The 9,269-nt window shown below is 43.6% G+C and overlaps 1 protein-coding gene across 1 annotated transcript in view; it reads right to left on the bottom strand.

The window, feature by feature from the left end:
- SATB1 (SATB homeobox 1) overlaps window positions 1-8,873 on the bottom strand; it is a 98,098-nt gene extending 89,225 nt beyond the window's left edge. The window contains exon 1 of the mRNA XM_054691198.1: window positions 8,854-8,873. The gene's annotated coding sequence lies outside the window, so the exon portion shown is untranslated. The remainder of the gene's footprint in view (window positions 1-8,853) is intronic.
- Between the last annotated feature and the right edge of the window lie 396 nt (window positions 8,874-9,269).

A 9,269-nucleotide genomic window follows, 5' to 3' on the forward strand; every position in this document is an offset into this window, starting at 1 on the left:
GAGTTTGCTCTCACTGGCACTAAGGAGCATCACATGATTATTTAATTACAGCTCTAATTTTTGTCTCGTGGATGGCAACATATCAACAATTAATAGGGCAAATAGAGGAGACTGTTTTTAAAGAGACAGAATGTGCATGATAACGTAAGAGGTCACACAGTCGGGCACCACTAAAGGAACACTTTCTTGTAGAAAACCAAATGGGACCTGTCTTGGAAACAGCTCCATAGGTTTTGAAAAGAAAATAAATTTTACAAGGAAGTATCTTTTTTAGATAACTTCCATAGCTTGCTTAGAACTTCTCAGAAGGTTTTAGATGCAGCTGACACAGCCCTACTACAATTCCAGTATTAATCTTAAGGACTGGCGTGAAAGCTTCATTAATATAAATACCCTAAATCTGCAAACATTTTTAAACAATGCAGATAGCTACAATGAAAATTATCGTTTTGTGCGATAATCATGTCCCGTATTTTATTCAATGGGATGCTGAAAAAGAAACCATAGGGAAGAACAGGTAGGGGTCAATCAGCTTGGCCCACTAGGTCATAGTATCTTGGGACCCAGCTTATCAGAAAGACCATCACAGGGTGGTTTAAATGCAAGGACCTCAGGAGTCTGCTCTGTGTTGACTCCAGGGTGATTTACAACCACAACCTAACACCAAAGGCCCATGAACCTGAGCAGAGAAACTTCCCCTAACCCTGGAGGTCAGACAAGGAGGCTAGAACAGACCCCTGCTGCTGTCAAAGAATGACAGAGCACACAATTAAAGAAGAAAAACATTCAATTATCCAGAAAACCGGGGCATGCGTAGATTAAGTGTTCAGATAACCTCAGTCAAAACAGAAAATTAGAGAGAAAAGTCTTCTTTCCCATTAAATCATGATCAGCGCACAGCTAAATTCACTATTTTATTATTAATTTAGCAAATCTTTAATGAGTGCTCCCTATGCGCTGCACAGAATGCTAACTGTGAAGTTTCTTGGTTTGACAGAACACAGACATGTACCTTACCCGGGGTTTCTTTTTTGTAGTTCAATATCTTGTAGAAATAAATAACAGCAGCACCTAAGAATATCATGAAGGAGGAGCACTGTCACAAGGCTACAAGATCTAGCCATCGATGTGTACCAACGGGATGCAAACAGCAAGCATTCTGATAGAACTGTCTGAGTAAGGCTAAGTCCAGCCTTGTGTGCTTCTCCTTCCAATGTCCACTATTCTGCCATGCCAGAGGCCAAGGCAAAAAACCCAGACTTGAGAAGTGGAAAATGACACAACTGTTGTGCTGACCCACTGCTCAAATGTGCCTGAAATAACAGGGGATGGAGAACTGCAAGGAAACATAACTTGGCTAAAGACACAGGGGCTAAAATGACTCCACTAAGAGAAACATTAAGAGGTGCTAAGTCAACTCAATAAGCTTTTAATGGTTTCTTTTGGCCAAAGTCATCAGCAAACAAGAAAATGTAGGCGTCTCAAAATATAAAGTGGGACCGCTACAACTGCTGAGGGACAACAATTTTCAAGAGCCACTGGCAAAACTGATAAAGCCAACAGTAATTACAATGAAAGAAGACAAACAATAGGAAGGAAATTTTACATGCCAGTGAAAAGTCTCAAAGTTAAGTTGTTTTAGTAGGAAACATTTTGATGATTCTGGACCCAAAACCTGACTCCATCCTTTCTAAAAGAACATTTTTAAGAGTCTAGCAAGCAGCAGCTTGTATGTAAGAGTATACATCATTCTTTTTTAACTTGACTGTTAATATACAGTTAACATGTCTCCAAAAAGGCTGTAATTAACTGTCTACTGCTCTAATAACACTAATAAGCGTACAGTATTATTAAAATACAATGACTCCATACAAACTAAGGCTGTCATTTTTTTAACTTTCAAGATAATGTTCTAAATTGTCTTTGAGTCCTCTTAAACCACCCAAAAGAGAGCCCACCTCGAAGAAACATTTTTACAGCAGAGTTATTAAAATATTGCTCTTTCCCTCCATAGTCAGGAGAAATCCAACATGACGCAAGACAACTCAGCTTCATTTCAGTTGGTAAAAATACAATGGGAAGTCCTTGCCTTATTTTACCAATTCTACAAAACATTTTAAAATTTACAACTCTCAGCATTTTCATTTTAGTCCTTCATGCACTGATAAAACACTATCTAAGGGAAAGAAAGATTTGCTATATGAAGAATTCACAGTCCTGTTGTTAATCCCCAGTGATTTCCATTGTCTGGTTCACTGGAACAGGAAAACTCCATGGCATTCAACATCAAACAGCTAATTATGGATAAGCTATATTCCAGACTATCTCCATTTCAAAAGATATCTGCATACACTAGGTTCTATTTTATTTATAATAATTATGACAATAAAATATTTATAACATAAAATCTCTTTTACCTTAAACTCCTAACACTATAAACATTAAAAAGCCAAATTGTCATTTATATGCTCTTAGCGGCACATCAGAAACCACTGAGGAGGACGAGAGGAACCCCTAGCAATCAACTCCACTATATGCTTCGCTTCCTGGAAAACGGCATCCAAAGAATTCCCCCTCACACAGATGACTGACTAGCTTCTCTTCAAATATCTCAAGGAAGGAAGGTCTAATAATTCCTCCTGGGCGCATCCTACCCTATTTTTCCGCCCAAAGAACAATAGCCACAGAAGACGTTTTGTTGCTGTCTGGTCCCGTCACCTATAGCTGAGATAAAGTGACATCCCAGCAGAGACCTCCCGGGGCCACAGATGCCATGTCTCACTGAGGCTTGCGCCCGGATTCTCCATATAGAACTGAGAAGAACTTTGCTGGCACTTACCCCTCCAAATATCAAAGGCTGCGCTCTGAATCTAGTCCTACAGAGAGCTCTCAAAAAGTAGTCTTTGATGAGGTGACAAAGATGAAGTTCTCCCTGGCACTGCTAGCGAGGCGGGAGCATCCCCAAATGAGGTGGTTACCAGTTGCCTGTGAAGCAGCTGGACCATTACTGCAGTTCTGAGGGTGCGTCACAAATCGGGTCATAGCTCTGAGTAGAGTCCACCCACTTCACCAGACACAACGCCCTCCACTTCCTGCACACCTGGGGGGGAGGGGTACAGAGAAGCCTGGCAATGCAGGTTCACAGACACTCGAGTAAGGTCTCATCCAGGCACACACAGTCTGACACCTGCTTTTTTTGGCCAACATTTCAGTTTCATTTGGGGTCCTGCACCCTGGGGTATTCAAAAAAATGGTGCAATAAGCAGGTTCTGAAATGAGTGAAGAGTATAATAAAATATTAACAGAGTCCAATGGTTTATCCAACAAGATAATCACTGAATCAACTCTTCCTTTTTGACTACAAGACCCTTCACTACCAAATATCAAGTAACTAGACTGTCCACACTCTGGCAGAAACTAGGGACATAAATGCTGGGATACCAGTTAACTAATTTTCATCTTTCATAACTAAACCAGATCACCGCATCAGTTGAATTACATCCTTGAAAGTCCATTGAAAGAGGTGATTAGAATTTCTATTACGAACATTCAGACAGTAACAACTGTGGAAGTGATACAGAATAACTTGAAAGAATAAAAATAGGCCAATATGCTGGAGAAATGCTACACTACTAAATCTCACCCTGAATATATATACACACAATCTGTATCTATTTACTCTGAAATGAAATATCTGATCTTAAAAAAGACTTTAAAAAAATAAACAGCAAAAGGTACTGTTGGCATAAGTTCAAAAGTACTAAATAATGTGTGCTAATGTGTTGCTCACACTCTATGAAGACATCAAGTTTAAATAGACTTACCATTGAGAATAGCACTTAGGAACGATATATAAATTACCATAGTAGACACTTTTTCTTTGGTATAGTGAAGAAGAACCTTGTGTAACAGATTTGATTTATATGCTGTATTAAGACCACATTCTGCTCTGATGTCAATGGAATATGTGATTAGAGACTGACAACTGTGTGTAGATATGTGTAAGATCTACTTATAGAGTATCAGTGAAAATAAACACTTTCTCAAGTTATTCACAAGTTTTGAAATTCCACTTTAACAGTATCTGGATGATTCCAGGGGTCTTGAAAAAGAAGGAACTTTGGATTTCAAATGAAGTCAACAAATAAATCTAGCATTGTAAGAAACTCAAAATCTCACTTAAGGTTGGCAGATTAACAAAAATGCAAATAAAAGAGGCAAAGATATTTGTAGAAGAAAGCAAACAGTATCAATCAATGCATCCCACTTATTTTGTGTTCTTTGCAGATCTCCTTTATAAAGTGAATCATTCCATCTAAGACTTGGGGGGAGAAGACACTATCATCTAAGTAATCAAGTCATTTAAGTAATCAATTTGGAACTTAGTAGAAAGTTAATTTAGCAATAACCACTTGAATGTGTTTGAATGTATTTGTCCTGAGGAGGCTGTAAGCTGGCTATTTTAAGTGACATGGAGATTCTTTGGGGGGCTTGATATGATAGTCGAGGTATGTAAAGTAAAAGTGCCTAACATTGCTTTCCACTAGTTCTCACACAACAGAAATGCGAAGATGATAGTCTTCTTAAAGTTCTGCCACTGAGAATTGACAAGAAAAAACACCTCTTGGCCCTTACCCCCCAACCAGGAAGAGTCGGGAGTCCTGGATTATAGTACAGGTAGATATTAAAATGGAGACAGAGCCGTTATTTAGCGGTGACAGGAATATAAATACGTGCACTAACCTATAAACTGGTATTTACTTCAGGAAGGTAAGTAATATTTTTCCTCTGATTGCTGAGCTGTCAGTTTAATGCAGCGTAAATAAACAGTAGGTGCCTGCTAGCTCGAAGTAGGAAGTGTTCATTCCACACGAGGAACAGATTACTGAAGCCTGATGCTCATCATGCTGAAACATAACTTTCATTTTACCAGAAAATACACCCTACCGTGGATGATTTTTCGTGCCTGATCTATTAATTAACTTAACTCTGCTCTGTCAAAATGTAAAGCAATTTGTTAAAATCATCCCAGAGTTTTGGAGTTTGAAACCAAATCAATTTAAAAAGCAAGAGTAATGCCTGTTCTGTAATCTGATCACAAATGCTAAAAATGAAGACTTAATATAATAAGGATAAACTATCCCAAACTGAAAAAGACAAAGCATATTTATATAGGGAATTTAATAATCTGGCTTACTAAAGTTCCCCCCCCCACCCCCAGCCTCCTCTTTTGCTAATTAAAAGCAACTGGCAACTTAAATATTTTGCAGCCTTGTGCTACGTAGGTCCATTTAGTATGTATGCTTATTCTGCTCTCGGAAAAATCTAGAGGTAAATCATTCATAAAAATCAAATCACACTCCTTAATTCTACTAGAAATATTACTAAACTCTCCTGAGAGAAGTGGCAAGTTCAAAGATCAAATGATGATAATCTTCCTAACGGCGTTCATGTAAAATGTGGTTTTCTTCCCATTTTATATGTAGCACAAAGCTGTGATGACATATAGCAACTGATTTTCTCCTTCCATACATGTACCGAGAAAATATTTCATGGCATCATTTAAAATGGAAACTCATCTTATCTAAAAAAGTATAAAAAGCAAGTTGGGGAGGTTTCTATTTAAAACATGAACAGATTCTGATAATTAGTGAGTAGATTATAAGGGGAAAAGAGGTGTTTAAAAATAATATTTTTGCTTTTGACTACAACATGTCTAGACACAGTCTGAAGATTGATTCAGTCTTACGCATTTATTTTATATACTTCATCAATCCTAAGTACTAATATAAGAGTCATCCAAGACAACACGCAAGGAAGAAATGATGTCTTTATGTAAAGGGCATATCTATGTATGGCCCTTTTGGAAATTTACAGAGCAGATGAAAAACCACTGGAGTGCTTTATAGAGTCCCTGCTGTATATCCATGTTGTGTTAAGCTTAATAGTGTTTGTAACCAAAAGATTTTTAGAATAATGAGGAACAGGTGCCTGTCACCTGACCTTTTAGGCCTAATTTACAATCCACAACCTGTCACATGAAAAAATAATTGAAAATCTCCTCCAGATATTTGTCTTTGCTAATTTAATGCAGTCTTTCTTAACCATCACTCAGCACATCACATCTCATTCAACTGCAGGTTCATATAGTGGCAACAGACTTCTGTGCAGAAATAAACCAACATTCATTTTGTTGCTTTTGTTTAAGATGCTGGGAGACAAAAGAATGACTTTTTGTAGATTATCAACCAAGAATATATTAATTTATTACAACAACTAAACAAAAGGCATTCCTTTTGAATACTTTTACATACAAAGAACTATTATTTATTACATATTTCAGCTTGTGGGAAAATGAGGAATGCATTGATTCTGGAAATAACTATTCAGACTTTTGGAAGTTCTTGAGTTCTTCTTTCCCTACCTCTTTTCTTTCCCCTTCTCCCCCATGTTCGACCAATCCCCACCCCCCCCACACACACACACATTTTAGGGCACCCGTACTTTAGGAGGGAAATACGTATTTGTTCTTTTTTTCATCTCTCACTTGTATTCATTATTCAGAAAAGAATACAAAATTGAGCAATGATTTTTATTTCTCGTGTATAATCTTGTTACACGTAGCCATACTCAACTTTAACAATGCCTTGAATTTTATAGCCACTGTTTACATATTATGTATTACATATGACTGAACAACTCTGCATTTAAAATACTGTTACCATTAGAAAAAATATGAAGTAATAAGTGTCAAATGGAGATGAAGAATAAACATGCTTGGTATATTAATAAAATGCATAATCATTTAATATGTGCACAAATAGGATACATATTTTGCTCCTGTTACATTTTACATAGTACACACATTGTCTAAAGTGTATTTAACAATGTGTCTAACCAAGTTAATTAAAGTATTTATGCTGGTGATTGTGTTAAACACTTGGAGAGGTAGTGAAAGATACAGTCAGTTACTTCTGCTAACTAAAGTTGAAATTATGCACTTATTATAACCTTTTCTAACAATGTGAGAAAAACAGAGTAAATATATTAAATTTGTTTCACAACAGATGCTTAGGTTGTTAATATTTAAGATGCCTATTCATGCTATTCCTGTCTGCACATTTGTCAAAAATGTAAGCTTGAATGCTAATGTTTGCCAGCAGACTGAAGCAGCCAGTATATGAATGTACTACTGTTCTACTAAAATAATATGCAATAGAAATAAAGGACTGCTGCTAAATCATAGCACCCGCACCACACAGCCGATTACAGGGTTTTAGAGCAAACACCTCAACGGTGCTTGCTTTCTCCAGTCCTAAGGTATGGGTTTTCTGCAGCTATGTTCAACTATAAAATAAATCTTATATTCGTAAATCTCAGAAAAACCCACTTTAGACAGAGTAAATTTCAATAAACTTTCAGCGGGATGAGTTACTCCACCAGCAGGCGAGCATTTCAGGGACTGCTGAGGACAAACCCTGAGACCAAGCAGTCAGGGTTAACTTACTCTTACCCCCTTCTGTGTCCTCTTGGGAAAGTGAGGTCCCCTGGCCTCCTCGGATGCCAGCATGGAAACCCCAGTCAGTCGGGGGCAGAAAGGTTCTCTCCTGAGAATGGGGCATCTTTCTGTTTTCCCTCTCTTTTTGCAACCACGAGGAATCCAAGTCTTAGAACATTGGCCTGGAACTCCCGAATGCCGCCGTGAAAGTTCGCCGAGGAAGGGCGCAGAGGTCAAAGTTGCCAAGCAGGGCACTTTGAGAGGCGACCCTGCGGTTGACACTTCTAAGTGAAATTTGGAACGCCCTAGTGGAGGTCCGGGCCAACAACCTCCAGCAAGAGTCCTACACCCCACTCTGTCTTCTGGGGTCCTCCCTAGAGTCCTGCTCAGTGCCCCTTCCACTCCCCAGACCTGTCACCTGCCCGCTAAGTGCTCCCCCCGGGTCTCTCAAACCCACGCTCCGTCGCCCCGGAAGCCTCGGCAGCCGAGCGCTCGGTAAAGGCCGCCACGCTCGGATCGCAACCGCAGGAGGGAGGCAGGACGCAGACCCCGAGGCCGCACCTGTGATGTCTCGTCCCCTGCCAAAGAGGGACAGCACCTCTTCCAGCCTCCAGCCCATCTCGAAACCCACATCCACCCCAGGACCCCCTCCCGCCCCCCAGGATCAGCCTCACTACCGCTGGCCAGGGCTCCCAGCGCCGAGCGCCGCGGCTGGCAAACTCCCGGCTCCAACTTGAGCGCCCCGGCGTCCCACCGGCTCCCAGGATGGAGAAGTTGCCACAAACTTCCCAGGCCCCGCTCCGGGTCGGCCGCGCCGGCGGGGCGCTGGGCGGGCGGAGGCGGACGGGGCGGGATGCGGGGCCGCGTCCACTCCCCAACCGACGCCGCCCGGCACCTTCCCGCGCGCCCGGCTCCGGGGCGCCCGGAGCGGCTCTCCCCTTGCCGGGCTGGCTTCCTCCGGTCCTTTCGACTCCCCTTTCTCTTCCAAAGGGGGCAACCCCGACGACTCGAAGGCGTCAGGTCCGCCAGGACGAGCCAGGCAGGTGCGCGGAGGTGTGAGCGAGCGCGTGCGCCCGCACCCCGGGCGAGCCCAGGTGGCATCCCGAGGTCCCCATGCCGCGGGCTCTGCCCCGCTCCACCCGCCCGCCCCTCCGAGGCCCGGCCGCGCGCGGAGCAGGGGCTCGGAGCACCCCGCTCGCCCGGCGCCCACGCGAGGGGCGCCGAGCCGCCCCCAACCGGGGGGCACCCGGGGCGGGTGCCACCGAGAAGTTTGGACCGATTCCGAAAAGAGAGCGAGGCAGAGAGAAAAGAGCAGGAGGCGGGGACGGGGAAGGGCGCAGCGCAGGGGAACTCACCCAGGCATGGGCGCGGGGGGCGGCGGAGCGGGCGGGCGGGCGCGGGCCGGGGCGCAGCGACGGCTCCCCGGGCGGGCGCGCCGGCGAGGGACCTGCCGGGCGGCGGCTTCTGCGTCCTGTGCCGCCGCCGCCGGAGCTGCGGCTGCCGCGGAAGTTAATTGCAAGTTGACTTCAAGTTGTCTCCGTTCCCCATCCGAAGTGGGCGTTTAAAGGGGAGAGCGAGGCGCGCAGCGAGCGAGCGAGCGAGCGAGCGCGCGGGGCCGAGGGAAGGAAGGGGGGGGAGGGAGGAGATGTTGGCGGGGGGAGGGGGAGGGGGGAGGGGGCGGCGGGGGCGGGAGGGGGAAGGGGCCGGCGGGAGCCGAGAGCGGCTCAGCGGTGGCCGCGCCCGCAGTCTGGAGGCGCGCCGGAGCGGCCGG

The sequence above is a fragment of the Talpa occidentalis genome, unplaced genomic scaffold, assembly GCF_014898055.3.
Source record: "Talpa occidentalis isolate TD23 unplaced genomic scaffold, MPIMG_talOcc4v2.1 talOcc4.10, whole genome shotgun sequence".
NCBI classification, from domain to species: domain Eukaryota; kingdom Metazoa; phylum Chordata; class Mammalia; order Eulipotyphla; family Talpidae; genus Talpa; species Talpa occidentalis.